This window comes from Zalophus californianus, chromosome 2 (genome assembly GCF_009762305.2).
Source record: "Zalophus californianus isolate mZalCal1 chromosome 2, mZalCal1.pri.v2, whole genome shotgun sequence".
Taxonomy (NCBI): domain Eukaryota; kingdom Metazoa; phylum Chordata; class Mammalia; order Carnivora; family Otariidae; genus Zalophus; species Zalophus californianus.
Window position 1 is genome coordinate 71,642,794 of NC_045596.1, and position 21,157 is coordinate 71,663,950.

Consider the following 21,157-nt stretch of genomic DNA (forward strand, 5'->3'; position numbering starts at 1 on the left):
GCCACACAGGTGCCCCCATTTAGTCATTTTTTTAAATGTCTTTTATTTTTTTTTATTTTTTTAAGATTTATTTATATATTTGAGAGAGTGAGAATGAGAGAGAGAGAGTACATGAGAGGGGGGGAGGGTTAGAGGGAGAAGCAGGCTCCTCGCCAAGCGGGGAGCCTGATGCGGGACTCGATCCTGGGACTCCAGGATCATGACCCGAGCCGAAGGCTGCGCTTAACCGACTGAGCCACCCAGGCGCCCCCATTTAGTCATTTTTAAGTGTACAATTCAGTGGCATTAAGGTGATTTTATAGCCTTGTTAACAAGAATGCATTTTTAAAGTTTATTTATTTATTTTTTAATAATCTCTACACTCAAGTGTGCTGCTGGAACTTGCAACCCCAGCAACAAAAGTCACATGCTCTTTCAACTTAGTCAGCCAGGCACCTGACCAAGAATGCAAATCTTATTATTCCTGGGCATCTTAAGGGCCTGTGCTTTGTCTCACACTATTTCTGTTTTTTTTTTTTTTTTAGGAGTTTTACAATTTATTAAATAGGAAAGCTGTCAATTTGAACAGGAGGGAAAAAGCAAGTTTATTTAAAAAAATAACATCTACAGAAAAATAGGGAAGAAGGCACATAGTGCATGTTCTGCCTTCCCTCTGTGGGGGAGCAGTTGGAAAGGCACTGTGGACAGCTTCGTGCTAACACAGGGAGGCTCTGCACACTCTAAATCCATGAATTCTAAACTTCATCGTATAAAACCCCACTTGAAACATGTATCAAAACCCTCCAGCCAAAGCAGTTTTGCAAACCCGAAGGCCCACGTGTGCATTTAGATAGCTGCACACAGTGGCCCACCTGGGTGACCCGGGGCCCGCGTGGGACATCTGCGCTCAGGTCTCCCAGGGCAGGCACCGCCCGCAGGCCCACAGGACTGGACTCCGAGCCAGCGGGGGCACCAGGTGAGGTTGGAGAGGAACTAGGGCCCTTCTGAGGCAACCACCTCACCGCGGCTCCCCTACTTTCTCTCCTGTCGAAATTAAGGACGAGCAATTGACTTATCTTATAATTAACTTTCCAGAATGACAACGGAAAACACTCATTGTAGAACTGTGGTTTTCAGGTTTAGTAACTTCAAAAAATCACTGGCTTTTATAGAAACGTCTTCCGATAGAGCATTAGTCCGTGAAGTAGCGGGAGCTACCGCAGAAGGCTTGCGGAGAAGCCAGTGCTGCTCTCACGCGGGGGTTGCTTCTCCCTGCAGCGGGCCGCTCACACTGTGCGGTCATGAAATTAGCATGTCATGATAAATATCTTTACTACGGTGAGGACGACATATTTAAAGACACAGCGGCATTTCCAAGTCCGGGTGTGAGCGGAGCTGTGACCTGGAAGCACCTCAGGGTTCTCAAGACTCCTCCTCCTCATCTTTAATTTCAGAAATTTTGTCTATAGATTTAAGGATTTCAGCAACAAGATTCAACGTTTCAGCTCTGGAAACCAGCTGCTTTATTGAGGACATTGGGCATTGTTCATGACGACGCAGAGGTTCTGCAAGGCCACGTCGCTGTTCGGCTTCACCACCATCAGGCTGGCGCCCTGGCCAGACCTCAAGGCTTCATTCTCACCCTTTTAGTTAGAGACCTGTGCCTGGAGCAAGCTGATCTCCTGTTTAAGCTTCATGACTTGGTTTTCTGCCTTCACAGTCCGTCTCGTCATCAGCTCCAGGTTCTGCTCCACCTGCTGGACCACTGACTCCAGATCGTGGTAGTCACTTTCCTCCTTGATCATTTTGGCTTCCAGCTTCTGCTCCAGTGTCCTCACCATTTCTGTCTGAATCTCAGAGAAGCTCTGAACTTCAGTCAGCTTTCTTCTCAGCTTAGAATTTTCATCTTTCAGTGTTTCATAGCTTATCTGCAGTGTCCGGAGATGCCTGTCTCCCAGAGACTCTCCGTGGGCCGCGAAGTCTACGCTGGGGTTCCCGCCGGAGAGGCGCGAGAGTCAGAGTCGCTCAGCGTCCCCGGGGGCAGTGTCTCGGGCGCCACCAGCTCCGACTGGGCAGAGAAAAAGGAGACGTGAGTGCTGCAGGGTGCCGTGCTGGCGGCGACCTCGGAGGAGCGGGTCTGCTCCACCGTGGATGGCAGGTAGGCCCCGTTCCACCCGTCGTACTCATCCTCGTCCAGAAGATGGCCAGCCCCCGTAGGGTCTTCAAAAAATGGCTGCTGATGTTCTAAGCCATACCCCACGGTCTGGGAGGTCGGGGAGTTGCGGCCGAGTCCCAGAGAGTGTCTCGTGGCTTCCTTGGAATAAATCCTGTTGTTGGCTTGTATCCTCTCCCGACAGGCTGAGGTTCTTGGTTTTCAGAAACTCCTTAAAGGAGAATGGATTGGCCTCTGCAAGATCTTCAAATTTATCATCTCCCAAATGTGTCTCTTGGGCTCCTGGCAGACCTTGCTTAGTACATTTCCCCTTTCCGTAGCCAAAATCTGCAGCCCCGCCCGGCGCGGCAGGGGCGGCCCCGGGGCCCGGAGGGCTCGGCCCAGCCGCCCGGCCCGGCCGCTCGCCGTCCGGAATGACGAGGCTCCGGGCTCGCGACAGCGGGGCAACGCCCGGGCGGCGCGCATAGCCCGCCATCGCCGCAGGCCCGCCGGCGCCCGCCCTCCCTAGCTAGCCTGGCGGCGGCGGCTCCATGGCCCCGGCTCCCACCCGGCCGCGGTCCGAGTCTTCCGACCCCGTCGCCCGCTGCCCAGCCGCCGCTCCCAGCCTCTCGCTGCGGCTTCCTGTCTCACACTGTTTCTTTCACTTCAAATATTTTGCTCTTTCATCTGCCTATTGAAACCCTGAATATATATCTCAATGTCCACCAAATCTTCATTAATCTCTCATAGCAGAAACTAAGCCCTGCGTGCTCTAAATTCTTAAAACACACAATTTGAAACTCTCAAATATTTCCACTTCTGCCTTGCATTATCATTTTTGTGTGTGTGTATGTTTATTAATGCCATCTAGACATCTGTTTCTTCAAGTGTTATGCAGGGATTACCTCTCTTAGAATCACCTGCTTTAAAACAACGATGATCCAGGGCGCCTGGGTGGCTCAGTCGTTAAGCGTCTGCCTTCCGCTCAGGTCATGATCCCAGGGTCCTGGGATCTAGCCCCACATCGGGCTCCCTGCTCAGAGGGAGGCCTGCTTCTCCCTCTCCCACTCCCCCTGCTTGTGGTTCCTCTCTCGCTGTGTCTCTCTCTGTCAAATAAATAAGATCTTTTAAAATAAAAAAATAATAAAAATAAAACAATGATGATCCTCAGACCCCAATACCAGAAATTCATTTAATAAGTCTGGAAGAGGGCCCAGATCCTGCATTTTAAACAAGTTCCCCGAGGGATCTTATGCATACTAAAGTCTGAGAGCAAAGTTCTAGGCAATTTCTCCTAAAGGGTAGGGGCTATGTCTGGCTTATTTTACCATCTTTTGTAGCACTTGTGCTCTGAACTTAATAAATCCTGAATTGAGCAGCTCGATTGACTGTATACCAAAAATGTGATTTTCTCTTCATCTCTATGATTTAGACAACTGGTTTTTTGTGTTTGTTTTTGAATGGCCAGTGTCCAGTCCTATTTCTACTGAAAGCATCTCATTTTCTTTGTTTCCCTGAAGAAACTACTTCTTCCGAGTATTACACTATGTAGTTCGGATAGAGTTAAATCTACTCCCTGGTTCCGGAAATGGGAATGTTATCCAGGCCAGCCTTCAAAGTGTAACGAGTTCTCCTGGCCACAGTGATTTGTTCAGAGGTGTGCATACGACCCAAGCTGAGACAGGGGGGTCAATCCTAGCATTATGGTGAACTCTTTCTCTTGAGATTGTTAAACTGGAATCATACAGCTTGAAGTCAACACAGGGCTGCCTGGGTACAAAACCACTGAAAAAGAAAGTGGAGCCTAAGGACTGATGAGAAAGACAGTATCCTGAGAACATCATTTGAGTACCTGGATAAAGCCTTTCCTGAAGTTTACTCCTTAAACTTGCAGGTATTAAGCCAATTAACCCTCTTCTGGCTTTGTCTTGCTTACAGTGGGAGTCCTGATATATCTTTTATATTGCCCTCCACCACTTGATATTGTGAGTAAACAACTTGGAGTCTTGGACTTTCCCTAACCCTCTCTGCCAATGCTAAATATGATAAATATAATTTCACAACAATGCTCAGGCCTGTTCAGACTTCTTTATTTCATTTGCATGGGTGTGACTTAAATCCCTCCATGAGAGCAGCTTTTATATACTTCCGAGCGTGAACTGAGTGCTAAGCCACTTTAGATGAGGATATTGTAGATGTCATCTTTCCTGGAAAACTTCCCTGCCTCTTACACTTCCTAACATTCCAGGTTAAGAGGCTGTCTTATAGGGGTGCCTGGGTGGCTCAGTTGTTAAGTGTCTGCCTTTTGGCTCAGGTCATGATCCCAGGATCCTGGGATCGAGTCCCACATCGGGCTCCTTGCTCAGCGGGAAGCCTGCTTCTCCCTCTCCCACTCCTGCTTGTGTTCCTGCTCTCGCTATCTCTCTCTCTGTCAAATAAATAAATACAATCTTTTTTTTTAAGATTTTATTTATTTTTTTGACAGAGAGAGACACAGCAAGAGAGGGAACAAAAGCAGGGGGAGTGGGAGAGGGAGAGAGAGAAGCAGGCTTCCCGCTGAGCAGAGAGCCTGATGCGGGGCTTGATCCCAGGACCCTGGGATCATGACCTGAGCGGAAGGCAGACACTTAACGACTGAGCCACCCAGGCACCCCTAAATAAATAAAATCTTTAAAAACAAAAGAGGGTCTCTTTTAGTTTCTATACTTACCCTTTTTCCAGCCCCCTTTATTCTGTTATAATTGTTTCTTACCCGCTTTCCCAAGTGCAGTTTCTTTTGTCTTTTTTGTTTGTTTTGTAATCTCCAACACCCAGCCCAGTGCTTTGTACAGAAGTATGTACTTGACATACAATTATTGAATGAATGGATGAATAATGAATGATGAGAATTACATAAATTAAGAGAAACTCATTTCTTTCCCCATACTTTCTCTAAGAAGGCTGCAGCAAATCAGTAACTACATTTAAGATGTCTGCTCATCAGTCTTGTTGCCTTATCTTCCATTCTATGAGGCATATAGAGATGGATCTTGGTAAAGTATTCAAAAGCTGGCAACCAGGAGTGAAGGGTTGAAAACAGGGAAAATGAACAAATGAAGGAGCCTGGAAGTTATCCTGGGAAAGGAAGATTGGAATAGAAAACAAAATTCTCTTCAAATACTTGCAGTGGTTGGGAACCAGGGCAAAAATGAGGCCAATAAATTAAGACTGAAGTTCCGCAATAGAGAATTCTAATGATGAAGGCAAACAGAGGTACAACATAGCTGCTTCAGGACTTGCTGAGCTTTCCATTCCTGAGGACGCCCCTGTAGAGCCCAGATATCAGTAGAACAGTAGATAGTGGGGGTCAGGAATTCAAATATTGGCCTTTACAAAGGTGTCCTGCCACCCAGAGAACATTAAGTTTTTAGAAACTTTTTAAGAATTCTAAGAATCTGGGGCACCTGGGTGGCTCAGTAGGTTAAGTGTCTGCCTTTGGCTCAGGTCATGATCTCAGGGTCCTGGGATCCAACCCCACGTTGGGCCCCCTGCTCAGCGGGGAGTGGGCTTCTCCCTCTCCCTCTGACTCACCTCCCCCTGGTGCTCGCTCTCTCTCTGGTGCTCACTCTCCCTCTCTCTCTCTCAAACAAATAAATAAAATCTTAAAAAAAGAAAAAAGAATTTTAAGAATCTTTGACTTTTAAGTATCTTTTTTTTTTAATTCTACTAAGTTATTGTTTCTTATGTAATGAGACATTTGCAAATGAGGAATTGTAGCCCCCTCTTGCTTCAGTGTTACACCGAGGGACAAGACAATCATGTAGCCCAAAATCATGGCTTTGCATTTGGTCAAAACAGGGCTCAGAAGCATGGGGTTGTTCTACATATATCCTGTATTCTGTTCACCCCAATCTTAGGGCTTTATCAGTGTAAACTTTGCTCAAGTACGACTGCACGTTTGTGTATGTCTTTTGGTAATTTTCCTTATCATCCTTAGGTGGTGACTAATTAATTAAGGATGCAGGCCCTCCTATAAAAATCAAAGGTTGTGTTTGGAAAAGGGTAGTCTAAGGAACCTGCATCAAAATCTCTCAGGACATCTTAAGAATGCATATTCCTGGGTCCAACCCAGACTTACTAAATGAGACCCTTCAGGGCGCTTGGCCAGGAATCTGCATTATAACAAGTAGAGGGGAAGAAAATGAATTTTCCCCCTACCCTTCTGGATTCTTAGCTGAGACCACTGTATAAGAGATGGATTAACAAGAGAAAAACAAACAGAAGGTTGTTAACATGCATATCTCATGTACACTCTCTTTTCCAGAGAAAAATGAGTAACTCACAGAGGTAGCTTCAGAATTTAGGCTTACCTACCATTTTAATAGGGAAAGAGGAGGGGAGATGCAGACTTTAGATGAGAAAGCAAATTATTTTTAGCAAAGATGAGCAGGCCTTTAGAAGATGGAAGGTATGATCATTTATGACAAAGTATGTCTGGGTGTGGTGTCAACTTTTAGTCTCTTCTCCTGTGAGCACAGTCCATCCTCCCTGGGTGGTGAAACTCCCAAGAAGGAGATTTATAGCAATTGAGTCCCTTTTGGAGGCTGTCTTTAGGCAGATAAGGGGAGTTGAGAGAAAGTCTTTAACTACATTTCCCTGCATTTTCTGTCTTCAAGTGCCTACAGCCCAAAAGAATCATTATGCCAAATTGGCATATTTTGGGGTGACATGTCCCAAACTCCTATAATCCTGCGGGGCAGGTAGTTGTGTGTCAGGGTTAGCTGCAGGGGTGTGGTTGTTTTTCTTTTCTTTCTTTCTGTCTTTTTTTTTTTTTTGAAGGGGAGAGGTAGTTTTATTTTAATTTTATGGGCTCCTTTCCCCCTTTTTATGGTGATCTAATTGCAATCGTTAAAAGCACCTGACCAGTTCTTTAGAATATGCTCTCTAGTCAAGTCTAACTTTATTGACGCTGTAGATGGACGAGCTTGATTGTTTGAACCAAAATGGGAACATTAAAAAACAAACATCACAGCCCTTACTAATAACATTGTGACTTTGCTGTCAAGTGTAGAATCCTTCTTTCAAGAAAAAGCTTGTGACCATTTTGTATGGCTTGTCTGGAAACTTCTGTAAATCTTATGTTTTTAGTAAAATATTTTTTGTTATTCTAAAAAAAAAAATCATCACCTTGTATACCTTAAACTTACATAGGTTATATGTCAGTAATATCTCAGTAAAGTGAGAGAGAAATCAGAGGGAAAAATTGGCCTTGACATAGAGTCTTCAAACAATATTATTAATATTTTCAAACATTTGTGTGATAATCATGAAGAATGAGAAATATGGGAAAGTAAATGACTTCCTTTATAAGCTCATAGTAAAAAAGTCTTATGTCTGTACTGGAAACCAGGCCAAAGATACAGTGGAAAAGATACACTACTTCTCATTTTATGATGACATATTGCCTCTCCAAATGGGCTCTGTTCCAGGTCAGAGAAAATAAATTATGCTCTACAAGAAAACAATTCCTGAAATTTACATTTTGTTTGCATTAGAACATACCTGTTCACCTGGAAATATCTCCAGGTAAAAATGGCCTCTGGAAGAGATTGGCACCCATAAGCTGAGATATCAGACATACTTTCTCTAGTAATGATTAAAAAATTAAAATGGACATCAAAAGCCTGGAACTTTAAACGAAAAGACTTTTTTTTTTAATTTTTTTTTTATTTATTTGACAGAGAGAGACACAGCGAGAGAGAGAACACAAGCAGGGGGAGTGGGAGAGGGAGAAGCAGGCTCCCCGCCGGCCAGGGAGCCCGATGTGGGATTCGATCCCAGGACCCCGGGACCATGACCCGAGCCGAAGGCAGACGCTTAACAACTGAGCCATCCAGGCACCCCTACAGAAAGATATATTTTTTAAGAACGCTGACATTCTTGAGACCTAGCCTTTTAAAGTAGCTCAGAAGAGCTAGTACATCTGAATCTCAGGATTATGTTTCAAAAACTCTCCTGTTCTAGCTCTGGCTTGAATTGCTCTTTTCTTTCTTTCTTTTTTTATTAACATATAACGTATTATTTGTTTCAGGGGTACAGGTCTGTGATTCATCAGTCTTTTTTTTTAAGATTTTATTTATTTATTTGAGAGAGTGAAAGCGAAAGAGATCACAGAGGGAGAGGGAGAAGCAGACGATGCGGGGCTCGATCCCAGGACCTGGGATCATAACCTGAGCCGAAGGCAGTCACTTAACTGACTGAGCCACCCAGGCACCCCTGTGATTCATCAGTCTTACACAATTCACAGCGATCACCATATGAATTGCTAATTTCTGACAAGTATTTTACCTCATTGCATCTCTACTTTCTGTGAATCAAATGATGGTCTTTGCTCTCTCAGTACCAGAGGTTCCACTGTGAAGAATTTGCAAATAAAAAGTACTGTGAAAATGACAAGTGCTACTATGAATAGAGACCATGTTTCTTGTGTTTTCAGATAGCAGTTTTCTTCCAGCCTCAGTCTACATTTACTCTCTTTATTTCTACTATTATTAAGAATCATATGGGTCAAAGGCTTACTTACCATCCTGTCATCACTGCCTTCCAAGTGGCCCCTGAAGATAGCAGGATACTGTATCTGGAGAATAGGGTTTTCTGATAAAGAAGCTTTGAGAAAGAGGAATGCTATAAAACCTTTTGTCTTTGGGATTAAAAATCAGGAATATCATGCTGTGTTGTATTGATAACATGTAAGAGGTAAATGTAGAATTATAGTCAATCTCATTTCTCCAGGGTACTTTATTTTTTTTAAAGATTTTATTTATTTTATTTATTTATTTGACAGAGAGAGATGCAGCCAGAGGGGGAGTAGGAAAGGGAACACAAGCAGGGGGAGTGGGAGAGGGCGAAGCAGGCTTCCCGCTGAGCAGGGAGCCTGATGCGGGGCTAGATCCCAGGACCCTGGGATCCTGACCTGAGCGGAAGGCAGACACTTAATGACTGAACCACCCAGGCACCCCTCCAGGGTACTTTAGATAATGTGTTGCAGTTTACAATTTTAAAAACCCTTTTACTGGGCACCTGGGTGGCTCAGTCGTTAAGCGTCTGCCTTCGGCTCAGGTCATGATCTCAGGGTCCTGGGATCTAGCCCCGCATCAGGCTCCCTGCTCAGCGGGAAGCCTGCTTCGCCCTCCCCCGCTCCCCCTGCTTGTGTTCCCTCTCTTGCTGTGTCTCTCTCTGTCAAATAAATAAAATCTTAAAAAAAATAAATAAATAAAATAAAAACCCTTTTACTGAGGTTATACACACACATGCATAAATGAGCATACGTTACATTAATCATAAATATACAATTCAATGATTTTTTATTATATATACACCCAGGTAACCTCCATTCAGATCAAGATGGAGAAAAATTTCAGCCCTCCATAAGGTACAACTTTTATTGCATTTTAAAACGGTACATTTAAATTGTAATTCAAATAAATTAAACATTTAAATATTTGACATGTGTTAAAAAGAAAACCACAGTGTCCAGTGGCATGACTTAGGGTAAAGTCCCAAGTCAGTAAACCAAAACTTAATACCTAACCTAACTGCAGTTTCAACCCTACAGCAATATAACCTTCAACCAGTCCACATGGGAATGTCCTGGGTCAGTACTAGGAAATTTACTGACAAACCCCCCTCCTTTCCTTGTAAGGGGGCCACCTTGCCTAAAACAATGGATTTTTTTGCTAATAACCTCCTTTTATCAAACTCCCTCTCTACATCTAACAACCCTTCCTTTTCTGTAATCCTTTAGAGCTCCCTTCTACTTGCTAGATGGGAAGAGAAGGAGGGGCGTCTGGCTGGCTCAGACAGTGGGGTGTGCAACTCTTGATCTTGGGGTTGTGAGTTCGAGCCCCACGTTGGGTGTAGAGATTACTTAAAAATAAAATCTTAAAAAAAAGAGAGACAGAATAAATACTCATTCACTGTTTTACCACCTAAATGAAACTACTTTGATTTCTGATAATTTCATTTGTTAAAAAGAAAACCACAGGCCCAAAAGGGCATCACTTGGGTTAAGGCCCCAAGTCAGTAAACAAAGACTTAATACCTAACCTACCTGCAGTCTCAGTCCCACAGGAATGTAACCCTTATTTAACCAGTCAGCATAGAATTTCCTGGTCAATACTAGGAAATGTACTGATATACCCCTTCTGCTCCCCTTAGGAGGGGAAACTTGCCTAAACAATGCATTCCTTGCTAATAAATTCCTTTCTACGTGTGTGTGTGTGTGTGTGTGTGTGTGCGTGCCCTTTCTCTGCCTTTTAAAACATTTCTCTTGTTTAGCTCAAAGGAGCTCCCCTCTACTTGCTAGATGGGATGCTGCCCAATTCATGAATCATTTAGTAAACCCATTAGATCTTCAAATTAACTCCATGGAATTTTGTTAATAGATTCAAGTCTTTTTTCACAACACTGAACTTGTATCAAATTCAGCTGCTTTAATTCAGCAAGCCACAACAGTTAAAAACAAGGATATCAGAGAATTGGTGGGGGACGGTGCCTGGGTGGCTCAGTCGGTTAAGCATCATGATCTTAGGATCCTGGGATGGAGCCCCACTTAGCGGGGAGTCTGCTTCTCCCTCTCCCTCTGCCCCTCCCCCTGTTCATGCTCTCTCTCCCTCAAATAAATAAATAAATAATCTTAAAAAAAATTATGGGACGCCTGGGTGGCTCAGTCGGTTAAGCATCTGCCTTCAGCTCAGGTCATGATCCCAGGGTCCTGGGATTGAGTCCTGCATCGGGCTCCCTGCTCAGTAGGGAGCCTGCTTCTCCCTCTGCTGCTCCCTCTGCTTGTGTTCTCTCTCTCGCTCAAGTAAATAAAATCTTAAAAAAAAATAATGTCAAATTTTTTGAGCCACCCTCTCCAGCTTCCGGATATGAAACCATTGCCACCACGCCACCCCCACCCGAGCACCTTCTATCTACTGATTTTAGTTATTTATTTGCCAGTCTTCTTTGTACTCACTCTCTTCTGTTCCTCCCTCCGGTTCCTCCCCACCCTCTCCACTCTGCTGGCTGACTCAGGACTAGTCAGTGCTTAGCTGATGGGTCGCAACAAGAAGAAAGGAGAGGGAAGTGAGTGTATTTACTCCCTGCTGCGTCACTTAAAGCAGGTTGTCCCTTTCCCTCCGAGATGACAGCTCCTCTCAAAGTGACCCTCTCCAGGAAAGGTTTTTGAATTACTCTTTCCAGGTTTTGTTAACAATACCTCCCTGTGTCCCTTCAGGCCTAGGGATAACAGCCCAGGATACTGCCCTGTCCTGGTTGCTTTCCTCTACCCTTCCCACACTTTTGAAAATGGTCCATTTAATCAACCTATTTAGACTATTTTCATTTGAATGTGCCATCTGGTTCCTGCTGGATGTCTGACTCACTCCGTATACACTCAACAAATGCAACCCAGACCGTCACAAAACTGGAGTTGTAACTATTCACTTTGCTGATACTGATGGTTAAATGGTCCAGAAAATACTGGCATGGCTCCCACTGCTCGCCTCTGGTACTCAACAATGCATTGCTCAGATACTTCACAATCCCTGCCGGAAGGAGAAAGAAACTTCACTATTAAACTTCGGTGATAAAGTTCATCTTCAGTGGCTTATGAACTAAGAGTTATGTTATGCTTTCCTTTAAAGTTCAGAATTTTTTTAAGTTTTTTTTAAAGATTTTATTTATTTGAGAGAGAGAGAGAGCATGAGCAGTGGGGGAGGGATGTAGAGAGAGAAGCATGCTCCCCAAGGAGCGGGGAGCCCCACAGAGGGCTTGATCCCAGGACCCCTGGATTATGACCTGAGCTGAAGGTAGACGTTTAACTCACCGAGCCACTGAGGTGCCCCTAAAGTTCAGATTTTTAATCTTATGAAAACTCTCATGTTAGATATATCTGTGCCAGAGCTATTTTATTTTATTTTATTTTTATTTGAGAGAGAGAGAGAGAGCCAGGGGAGCGGCAGAGGGAGAGAGAGAATCTCAATGGACTCCCCACTGCCCAATGCGGGGCTCTATCTCACCACCATGAGATCATGACCTGAGCAAAAATCAAGAGTGGAACGCTCAACTGACTGAGCCATTCAGGCACCCCACAGAGCTATTTTAATAATAGCATGAATCCAGGCACCTGGCTGGCTCAGTCAGCAAAGCATGCAACTTTTTTTGATCTCAGGTTGTGAGTTCAAGCCCCACTCTGGGTGTAGAGTTACTTAAGAATAAAATCCTTTTTTTTAATTTTAACTTTTAAAAAAGATTTTATTTATTTATTTGAGAGAGAGAATGAGATAGAGAGAGAGCATGAGAGGGGGGAGAGTCAGAGGGAGAAGCAGACTCCCTGCTGAGCAGGGAGCCCGATGCGGGACTCAATCCCAGGACTTTAGGACCATGACCCGAGCCGAAGGCAGTCGCCTAACCAGCTGAGCCACCCAGGTGCCGCAATCTTTTTTTTTTTCTTTCAAGATTTTATTTATCTATTAGACAGAGAGAGACACAGTGAGAGAGGGAACAGAAGCAGAGAGAGTGGGAGAGGGAGAAGCAGGCTTCCCGCTGAGCAGGGAGCCCGATGCGGGGCTCGATCCCAGGACCCTGGGATCATGACCTGAGCCGAAGGCAGACGCTTAACGACTGAGCTACCCAGGCACCCCAAGAATAAAATCTTTTAAAAAAAATTCTCTATTAAAAGGGGGTTGGGGGATGGGTTAGCCTGGTGATGAGTATTAAAGAGGGCATGTACTGGGGGCGCCTGGGTGGCTCAGTCGTTAAGCGTCTGCCTTCGGCTCAGGTCATGGTCTCAGGGTCCTGGGATCGAGCCCCGTATCGGGCTCCCTGCTCAGCGGGAAGCCGAGTTCTCCCTCTCCCACTCCCCCTGCTTGTGTTCCCTCTCTCGCTATGTCTATGTCAAATAAATAAAATCTTAAAAAAAAAAAAAAGAGGGTATGGAGCACTGGGTGTTATACGCAAACAATGAATCATGGAACACTACATCAAAAACTCATGATGTATGGTGATTAACATAACATAATAAAATAAAAAAATTGTTGATGAAAAAAATTCTCTATTAAAAAAATAATAATAGCATGAATAGATGGTGTAAGAGCTAGATGCATATTTTCCCTCGGTGGATGCTCAATACCTAGTAGGCTATGGCTGAAATAAGAATTCTGGTAATTAAAACATTTTTAAAACAAAGTCAACCTTTCTAAGCGCTCAAGTTCTTCCATACCTGAGAGACAAGCTCATGTAGAAACTGAAATAATGCTGCCAAGCCTTTGGCAGCAGTATTTGGGAAGTTAAGTTTCTGGCTGTGCTTAGTCTAAGCTTCCGTTTCACAGAGAAAATGCTTTTTGAGTATTAAGGAGACACTAAATGTGTTAAGGTGGAATTGTTAGGTGTAGAAGGAATGCTTCAAACTTGATAAAAAAAAAAAAACAAAAACAAGTGAAGGTGACCAAGGGTTAACTCAAACCATTCTATCATTTTCTTGATACGGTTCTCCTGACTTTCAGTTGGACGTGTTTTGCTCTCACAGAGGAGAGGGTGTGGATCAGGAAGTTAAAAAAGACAGGAAGGCTGAATCAAGGCCAAGGAAAACTTAGGCTTCCTCACTACATACTGAGCAATCCTCTCTTCACACTCCTCACTCTTGACTGCTCTCATCTATTCCGTGTCTGCAGTTCCCACTATTGATGTAATTTTTCAATGTTGGTAAGGTCCGGGGCCAATGGCCAAGAAAGAATTCTTGAGACATCTTTGGTGCAAATAGGTGATTTTATGAAAGCACGGAGATGGAGCCCTGGGCAGAAAGAGCGGCTGCATGGGGGTTGGGAGGAATGGCCAGATTATATACTTGGGAGTTGGGGTTTAGGAAAAAGGGAGGTTTTCAAAGGAACTTTCATATGCTAAAGAGGACCTACAAGATCCTGCAGGCCTTGCCATTGTCAAGTTAAGGTTGTTTTACCCTCTAGCCAAGCATTAACAGGAAGACAGGTGGGAGTTTCCTTCTGGAAGTTCGGTCATTGATAAGAATTCTTTTTTTCTTATAAATCACTAAAACATTTGTAAACTGAGGGAGACTCAGGTCCTGCAGGACTGTAATCTCTAGAAGTTGACCATTTGTTTTTCCTTCCCTTAGCTTTAGGGCAGCCCGGAGGGCCTGAGGAATGTCACAAAGATCCCACCAGGGAGTCAAGGATGGGGCGGGGGGGGCCGGGGGGGTGTGGGGGGTCAGCTTGTGCTTTGTCCTCAGCTCACCTTCTGCTCCCTCATCACTGTCACAGATGATTTAATTTAATTTAATCTTTAACCCAGACCTTTCTGAGCTCCAGCCCCACACAGTTGTCTTCTTGACCTTGCCAAGCGGAGGTGTCTCAAAGAATACCTGGAAGTCATAACCTTCTTTCCCATGCCCAAGTTTGCTCCCCTTCCTGTATTCTCTGCGTCATAAAGTGACATCATCATCCATTCAGTTACACAAGTCAGGTGCCTGAGAATCACCGGGACACATCCCCTCATTCTCTCATCACTCTTCATCCACCTTCTCTCCAAAATACATCTCAAACACATCCACTCTGTCCTTCTCCGGGGCCAACTCCCTAGTCCTGCTCCCACCACCTCTGGCTCTTGTCCAGAGAACAGCAGTCACTGCCTAACTGGTTTCTCAGTATCCACTCTTCCCATTCTTTTGACTAGTTCTCAGGCTAGAGCTAGAGAGTTCTCAGGCTAGAGTGACTGTTTTGAAATGTGAATATGTTCATGTTAATACCCATGCACTTGCGCACATACGCACACAGAGCTTTCCTTCTTCATTAATACTTCAGTAAATTCCTTTTTTACGAAAATCAAAATTTTTAACATGGCTTATGAATTCCTGCATTTTTTAAGATTATTTATTTATTTATTTGAGAGAGAGAGAGCATGAGAGGGCGGAGGGTCAGAGGGAGCAGACTCCCCGCCGAGCAGGGAGCCCAATGTGGGACCCGATCCCGGGACTCCAGGATCATGACCTGAGCCGAAGGCAGTCGCTTAACCAACTGAGCCACCCAGGCGCCCAAATTTCTGCATGTTTTGGTCCTGTTCTACTTCTCCAAACTAATCTTATTTCCACTCTACCTCCTACTAACTGTATAACCCTGAATAAGTTACTTAACTTCTCTGTGCTTCAGTTTATCTGTAAAAATGGGAATGATAATAGTATCTTCCTCCTAGGATTGTTGTGAGAATTAGTGTAAAGTGCTTTAGAACTTAATAAGTACTCGGGGCGCCTGGGTGGCTTAGTCGTTAAGCGTCTGCTTTGGCTCAGGTCACGATCCTAGGGTCCTGGGATCAAGCCCCGCATCGGGCTCCCTGCTCAGTAGGAAGCCTGCTTCTCCCTCTCCCACTCCCCCTGCTTGTGTTCCCTGTCTTGCTGTGTCTCTCTGTCAAATAAATAAAGTCTTAAAAAAAAAAAATAAGTACCCAACAAATGTTGGTTATTAGCATATCTTAGCTCCTTCAATCACAGATGGTTTTTCTTCAAAGGTGTCATACTTCCTTCTACCACAGTACCTTTGCACAACGTGCCCACTCTGTTTAGAGCACTGATCCTTCCCATTGTCAACTGGCATCATTTCCTCCAGGAAGCTTTTATGATCTCATTAACTAGAAAGGTCCTTCTATTATGTGATATCATAGCAATATATACCTTTCCTTAATAGCACTTATTATATATATATTTAAAAGATTTTATTTATTTATTTATTTGAGAGAGAGAGAGAGAGAGAGCACATGAGAGGGGGGAGGGTCAGAGGGAGAAGCAGACTCCCCGCTGAGCAGGGAGCCCGATGGGGGACTCGATCCCGGTTCTCCAGGATCATGACCTGAGCCGAAGGCAGACGCTTAACGACTGAGCCACCCAGGCGCCCAGGGTCGTATACCTTCAAGTTGGGAGGGGATTAGGGATAGTGTAGGCCTCCCAGGTACTTTGGAAACAAGATTTCCAGGATCCTGAGGGGGCTAGCTATTATTAGGAAAGGTCATTTATTACTGTTCAGTAGAAACTCAGTCATGAGACCCTTCAGATGTATATCTGTGGGTCATATGCTTGGGGGATGATTGCCAACATGTATCTTGAGGGGGGGGATAGAGATAAAGGAAGTTTCTGAAGTAATTTTTATATGTTAAAGTAGACTTACAGGATTCTGGGGTTTCGGGCTAAGATTGCCTTTTGCCTTTAGTAAAGTAACAACATTGAGGCAGTTGAATCCCTAGAGGACGTTCACTCTACTGGTTTCAAGGACTTGTCAATGGGCTGTAGGTAGTAAGGAAATTTAATATTATCTTCTGCCTTTGTTTCCCACATCACCTATTGCTTGAGGGGTAGTTTCGGTTCCCATCAGGGGATACTTTGCCCTCAGGGTCTTCCACCTGAACCAAGAGACTAGCTGGAAAGAAGAACCCAACTAGAAAGTTTGGAAGTCAAAATGGAGCCGCTGAAGTCCTCTTTCAAGTGCCCCTCACCCCTGCATTTTTAAAGGGTCAACTATATATTATTCCACTAATTCTTTTTTTAAGATTTTATTCATTTATTTATTTGACAGAGAGAGACACAGTGAGAGAGGGAACACAAGCAGGAGGAACAGGAGAGGGAGAAGCAGGCTTCCCGTGGAGCTGAGAGCCTGATGTGGGGCTCCATCCCAGGACCCTGGGACCATGACCTGAGCCGAAGGCAGTTGCTTAACAACTGAGCCACCCAGGCGCCCCTCCACTAATTCTTAATTAGAGGAAAAAAAATCCTCTCAGGTAAATGCTATTATTGATGTAGTTTTTAGAATGTTTTGGTGAGGTTGGTGGGGTCCAGAGTCAACGGCCAAAAAAAGAATTCTAAGATGTCTTTGGTGCAAAATGGTGGTTTTATGAAAGCATAGTTACAGGACCCCTGGGCAGAAGGAGCTCCTGCTCCGGCATTGTGAGAGGCAACTGATTATATACTTCAGGGTTGGGGGAAGTGAAGATAAGGGAAGTTCCAAAAGGATTTTCATATGCTAAAGAAGACACAGGATACGGGAGGCCTTGCTATTGTCAAACCAACGTTGTTTTTCTCTCTAGCAAGGCATTCATTCACATTAAGACAGTTAGGAGCTTCCTGCCTCAAGTATTTATTTGTCAATGGGCTGCAGGTTATAAGGACATTTAATTTTATCCAAATTTCCTTCTGCTTTTGTTTCCCACGTCATTATTATCCTCATTTTACAGCTGGGAACATGGAGGTTCAGAGAGATGAAGAAATTTACCTAAAATTATAGGGCCAGTGGAGCCAGATTTTAAACGCTGATAGTCTGATGCCACAGCCCACACCTGTATGTGCTGAAGCATAGTGCCTAGACACAGCTAGTGATCTTAACTCATTAGCTTCTCATCCAGTTGGCTGAGCTACAAAGACTGCTCAAATTGTCCTCATAAACTTCCAAACATGTTCTGTGAACACGGACATCATTCACCTCGGGATCAGACAGCAAAGTTATCCAGATTCAAAGCAACACACCTTGATTTGTGGTTGGTATATGATGAGTACTGCTGGCATGATGTAGGTGCTCAATAAATACTTTTTTTTTTTAAGATTTTATTTCTTTGAGAGAGAGAGAATGAGAGAGAGAGAAAGCACATGAGGGGGGTAAGGGTCAGAGGGAGAAGCAGACTCCCTGCCGAGCAGGGAGCCCAATGCGGGCGGGCTCGATCCAGGGACTCCAGGATCATGACCTGAGCCGAAGGCAGCCGCTTAACCAACTGAGCCACCCAGGCGCCCCTCAATAAATACTTACTTATTGAATGACTAAATGGATCATACCAGTCAAACCATCATTTACCCTTTAATTGGGTTATGAATATTTTCCCCTATAATTTCCCCATAATTCAGGATTCTCTCCAAAAATACAGAGTAAAGGATTTCCTTCTTAATTCATTCTCTGTAGTCCAAACAATCTGATCATAAATGCATGACCTTGACAACCATCCATCTATCCACTGTACACCTATTGTTGACCAAGCTACAGTGTTTCCTGCCTTTGCCTTAATGGACTCATTTTTCTCTGATGACCATGTAGCCTGGCATCCCTTCAGTCTTCTCTCCTTTCATAGGTGGGCCTGTTCAATATTTCTCTTTGTGATGCTCCACACAGGCAGTTTCACTTGTTTCTCTCTCTCTCTTTTTTTTAAAGATTTTATTTATTTATTTGAGAGAGAGAGAGAGAGAAACAGCATGAGAGGGGAGAAGGTCTGAGGGAGTAGCAGGCTCCCTGCCGAGCCGGGATCCCGATGTAGGACTTGGTCCCAGGACTCCGGGACCACGACCCGAGCCGAAGGCAGTCGCCTAACCAACTGAGCCACCCAGGCGCCCTCACCTGTTACTCTTACTGTAATTGTTAGCTGTCACTGTTATACCCAGCAAGACTTTCTCTCCCAAGCCCAACCTACACTACTGCAAGAGGTACCTTGCCATCAATTCCAAACTGATTTTCAGAAACCATTTCTATCTGAAGTAAACTCTCTCATAATCAAAAGTAGTCCTTTTCTCTTTTGTGAAAATATACATATTCATTGCATATAGTTTCTTAGATTCCACATAAACCCCCCAAATAACTATTAACGCTAGATGATATTTAAAGAGCCTGTACTAATAATAAAAATAAATAAAGAGCCCGAACTGTATGTTAATTGCTGAGTTAACAAATTACATTACTATTCCAGTTTTAAGATGAGGAAATTTCACCAGGGTGTGAAAAGACTTTCTTAAGATCCTTAGCTGGTATTTGCGAGTCTGGATTTACATCCAGGCCTATCCACTTGTAAAACCAGCCATCTCTACCACTGACAACATCTTTTTATTTATTTATTACATTTTTTAAAAGATTTATTTATTTATTTTGAGAGAGATGGAGAGAGGGAGGGAGGGAGGGAGAGCGTGCTCACGAGCAGTGGGGAGGGGCAGAAGGAGAGGGAGAGAGAGTCTTAAGCAGACTCCCCACTGAGCACGGAGCACTACTGGGCTGGATCTCCCAACCCGGTGATCATTACCTGAGGCAAAATAAAGAGTCTGTCTCTTATCCACCCAGATGCCCTGACAGCATCTTTTTAAAAGGCTAATTAGTATTCTGCTGTATAGCTGTACCAAAAGACTCAGCAGTGTCTTCCCTACTATTGGATTTTTAGGTGATTTCCAAGTTTTAATATTAGAAATGTCAGTTTGGGGGTGCCTGGCTGGCTCAGTCAGTAGAGCATGTGACTCTTGATCTCGGGATTGTAAGTGCTTGCCCCACGCTGGGTGTAGAGGTTACTTAAAAAAAATAAAACCTTAAAAAAATAAATGCAGTTTGATGAACATTACAGTTAAATCTTTTCTTTGAAGTAAAAATCGCATTATCTTTTCTCTTGAGTACATAAGTAATATATGCTTACTATAAAAAATCAAGGAACATGAGTCAAATCTGGTCTGCTCCTTCCCCTCCATTTTTGTATGGTCTATGAACTCAGAATATATATATTTTTTGGATATATATATTTGGATATATATATATATTTTTAAAGATTTTATTTATTTATTTGACAGAGAGAGAGACAGCGAGAGCAGGAACACAAGCAGGGGGAGTGGGAGAGGGAGAAGCAGGCCTCCTGCAGAGCAGGAAGCCCGATGCGGGACTCATCCCAGGACCCTGGGATCATGACCCGAGCCAAAGGCAGACGCCCAACGACTGAGCCACCCAGGCGCCCTGGATATATATATTTTAAAGATTTTATTTATTTATTTGTCGGAGAGAGAGAGAAAGCGAGAGAGTGGCAGACAGAGGGAGAAGCAGGCTCCCCACTGAGCAGGGAACCTGATGCAGAACTTGATCCCAGGACCCTGGGATCATGACCCGAGCCGAAGGCAGACACCTAACTGACTGAGCCACCCAGGTGTCCCTCGATTTTATATTTTTTAATGATTGAAAAAAATTTAAAAAGAATAATATATTTTTTTAAAGATTTTATTTATTTATTTGACAGAGACAGAGATAGAGCAGGAACACAAGCAGGGCAGTGGGAGTGGGAGAGTGAGAAGCAGGCTTCCTGCCGAGCAGGGAGCCCGATGTGGGACTCGACCCCAGGACCCCAGGATCATGACCTGAGCCGAAGGCAGACGCTTAACGACTGAGCCACCCAGGTGCCCTAAAAAGAATAATATTTTGTGACACATGAAAATTATATGAAATTCAAGTTTCAGTGTATAAATAACGTTTCACTGGACCACAGCCATATGCATTTATTTATATATTGTCTGTGCTACTTTCATGCTCCCATGTTAGAGCTGAATAATTGTGACAAGAATAGATGGACTGCCGGGGCGCCACGGTGGCTCAGTTGGTTAAGCGACTGCCTTCGGCTCAGGTCATGATCCTGGAGTCCCGGGATCGAGTCCCACATCAGGGAGTCTGCTTCTCCCTCTGACCCTCCCCCCTCTCATGGTCTCTCTCTCTATCTCATTCTCTCTCTGAAATAAATAAATAAAATCTTAAAAAAAAAAAAAGAATATATGGACTGCAAATATTTGCTCTCTGGCCCTTCAGTAAATAAAAGTTTACTGACCCCTGACCTAGGCAATTGATGTACTTCTCTTATTGCTATTAAATGGACACAGTAACTATTTAAAAATACATTTATTTTGGGGCATGGGGGGAACAATCAATAGCTAAGACATAGGGGGAGTATTTAAAGCTGCTTTAGAAAAGTACATATATTGGGGCGCCTGGGTGGCTCAGTTGGTTAAGTGACTGCCTTCGGCTTGGGGTCATGGTCCCAGGGTCCCGGGATCGAGCCCCGCATCGAGCCTGCATCGGGCTCCCCGCTCAGCAGGAAGCCTGCTTCTGCCTCTCCTCCCTGCTTGTGGCTATCTTTCTCACTATCTCTGTTGCTATCTCTGTCTCTCTCTCTCAAATAAATAAAATCTTTTAAAAAAAGAAAAGTACATACATTGATTATTCCCTCTGTATAAAA

The 21,157-nt window shown here is 44.1% G+C and overlaps 1 pseudogene; it reads right to left on the reverse strand.

The window, feature by feature from the left end:
* Positions 1–221: 221 nt before the first annotated feature.
* LOC113924100 lies at positions 222–2,670 on the reverse strand (annotated as a pseudogene).
* Between the last annotated feature and the right edge of the window lie 18,487 nt (positions 2,671–21,157).